This window comes from Trichechus manatus, unplaced genomic scaffold (assembly GCF_000243295.1).
Source record: "Trichechus manatus latirostris isolate Lorelei unplaced genomic scaffold, TriManLat1.0 scaffold00082, whole genome shotgun sequence".
In the NCBI taxonomy this organism is placed as follows: Eukaryota; Metazoa; Chordata; class Mammalia; order Sirenia; family Trichechidae; genus Trichechus; species Trichechus manatus.
Genome location: NW_004444018.1, coordinates 11842160 through 11844577, shown reverse-complemented (window position 1 = coordinate 11844577; position 2418 = coordinate 11842160). Strand labels below are relative to the sequence as shown.

At 37.4% G+C, this 2418-nt stretch overlaps 1 non-coding gene across 1 annotated transcript; it reads right to left on the bottom strand.

Annotated features, from left to right (window-relative positions):
* Positions 1 to 796: 796 nt before the first annotated feature.
* Positions 797 to 903, bottom strand: LOC111821417 (U6 spliceosomal RNA). Its single transcript, XR_002824842.1, has one exon. It is a non-coding gene; the product is annotated as a U6 spliceosomal RNA (small nuclear RNA).
* Positions 904 to 2418: the final 1515 nt, after the last annotated feature.

The following is a 2418-nucleotide window of genomic DNA, read 5'->3' as shown; positions in this document are numbered from 1 at the left end:
GGCTGAGTTCTTTATCTCTTCATTTGATGTTCTGGGGTTTCAGGATTGTTGATTCTCTGTTTGGCTTAGTTTTTTGGATCTTTGTTGTAGAGGGACGGTGTGGTGTTTCTGCCTAGAGCGCCATCTTGCCGGAAGTTGCCATTGTATTCTTAATACCATTTATTTACTTGGTATCTGGTTTGATTCACCATCTTTATCATGTATTACATTCCAGTATGTATTTGGTCTATTTCAGGACTTCTTTTTCTGTTCTATCATGTATATATTTTAATATCTGGTAGTGCTGGCCCCTTTTAGAGGTCATCTTTTTCAGATTTTTCCTGACTTGTCTTGTTTGTCTATTCTTGCTTATTTTCCCATATGAACTTTAGGATCAACTTGTCTATTCCATAAAGAAACAAAGAAAAAATCCTGCTAAAACTTATATCAGTTAACTTACAGACAAGAAAAATCTTTATAATGATGACTCTTTTATCCATGAACATGTTATGTCTGTTTGCTCAAGTCTTCTTTTGAGTCCCTCAGTAATATGTTAAAATTTCATACCTGTTTTGCACATTACTTGTTAAATCTATTCCTAGGTATAGATTTGTTTCTGTTATAAATAGGATCTTGTTTTTTATTTTATCTCACATATTAACCATTCTCTGAATAGTTCCTGAACTCTTTAGGGGAAACATCCTTTTTTTTCCATTAAACTTTGTTTGAATGGGTCTCAAAATTCTGTGACAGATTTTTGGTCAAGTTGTTTCCATTTTAAAAGTACTGATTTTAAAAACTATTAAGACTGCCGCACAAAAATATGGAATGCTTCATGAATTTGCGTATCATCCTTGCGCAGGGGCCATGCTAATCTTCTCTGTATTGTTCCAATTTTAGCATATGTGCTGCCGAAGCAAGCACAAAACATTATACTTTAACTTTGACTCCTTAGTGCCTACCACCGTGTTTGGAAGGTAGAAGTAGCTGCTCAATGAATGTTTAGATGTAAAATAAAGACTGAAGAGCTACTATAACCCCATCTCAATGTTACATTTACATTGCAGGTGATTACCATATTTTCACGCAAATAATGCACACCTTCTACGTTTGTTTGCCAACTGCATCCTCACCCATGAGTATCTTTGTAAATGCACTATGCTGTTTTTTACAGCAGCGTGTAAAAAAAATTGGCATAGCGGTGCTTATGAAAAATACCTCGCAGGAGGTGTGTTTGGCAAACAAACAGAAGGTGTGCGTTATTTGCATTGAAATATTGTACCCTGTATTTTGTTAAAATTTAGGGATTGACTGTCCTGACCTTATTGGTATTTTATCTGATTATGTTGTTGTTGTGTGCCATTGAGTTGATTCTGACTCATAGTGACCCTATAGGACAGAGTAGAACTGCGCCATAGGGTTTCCTAGGGTATAATTCTTTATGGCAGCAGATCGCCAGGTCTTTTCTCCCACAGAGTGGCTGGTGAGTTTGAACTGCCAACCTTTAAGCTTAACCATTGTACCATCAGGGCTCCTTATTTTATTATAAAACCAAAAAAACCCCAAGCTACTGATGTTGAGTTGATTCCGACTCATAGTGACCCTAAAAGACAGAGTAGAACTGCCCCATGGGGTTTCTAAGGCTGTAAATCTTTATGGAAGCAGAACTGCTACATCTTTTTCCTGCGCAGTAGCTGGTGGGTTTGAGCTGCCAACCTTTTGGCTAGCAGCTGAGCGCTTTAACCACTGCATCACCGAGACTCTTATTAATATCTTTATTTAGCTACCTGTTTTCTGAGCTATGTAGAGTAATTTAGCACAGCTAATGGTGATCAAAGGAGTGGCTGGCGCAGTGGTTAAGCACTGGTTAACTGGTGGCATAGTGGTTAAGCAGTCGGCTGCTAAACGAAAGGAACCCACCAGCTGCTCTGTGGGAGAAAAATGTGGCAGTCTGCTTCCATAAAGATTACAGCCCTGGAAACCCTACAGGGCAGTTCTACTCAGTCCGATAGGGTCACTATGAGTGAGAATTGACTTGATGGCAACGGGTTTTTTTTTTGGTTTAATGGTGACCACATTTCAGTGAATAGATTTCTTTCTTCAGTAAGTGAATAGGAATTTGCTTGAGAAGCAAAATGGCCTTTAAAAAACTAATGGTTTTGAAAAATTCAGTTTCATATCCAGTTGCTATTTGCAGACTAACCTAAATACTGTTATTTGTGTAGGTATTCTCTTCTGGATTCTATTAGGCTCCTGGAGATCAAGAATCCAGATTTCAGAGAACTTTTTACTTGTATCTTAAAAAAGTGCACCTGACAAATAAAAGGGTTAGTTTTTTTTAAATTTTTTTTATTGTACTTCAGGTGAAGGCTTACAGAACAAATAGTTTCTCACGAAACAGTAGTACACATATTGTTTTATGACATTGGTTAACAACCC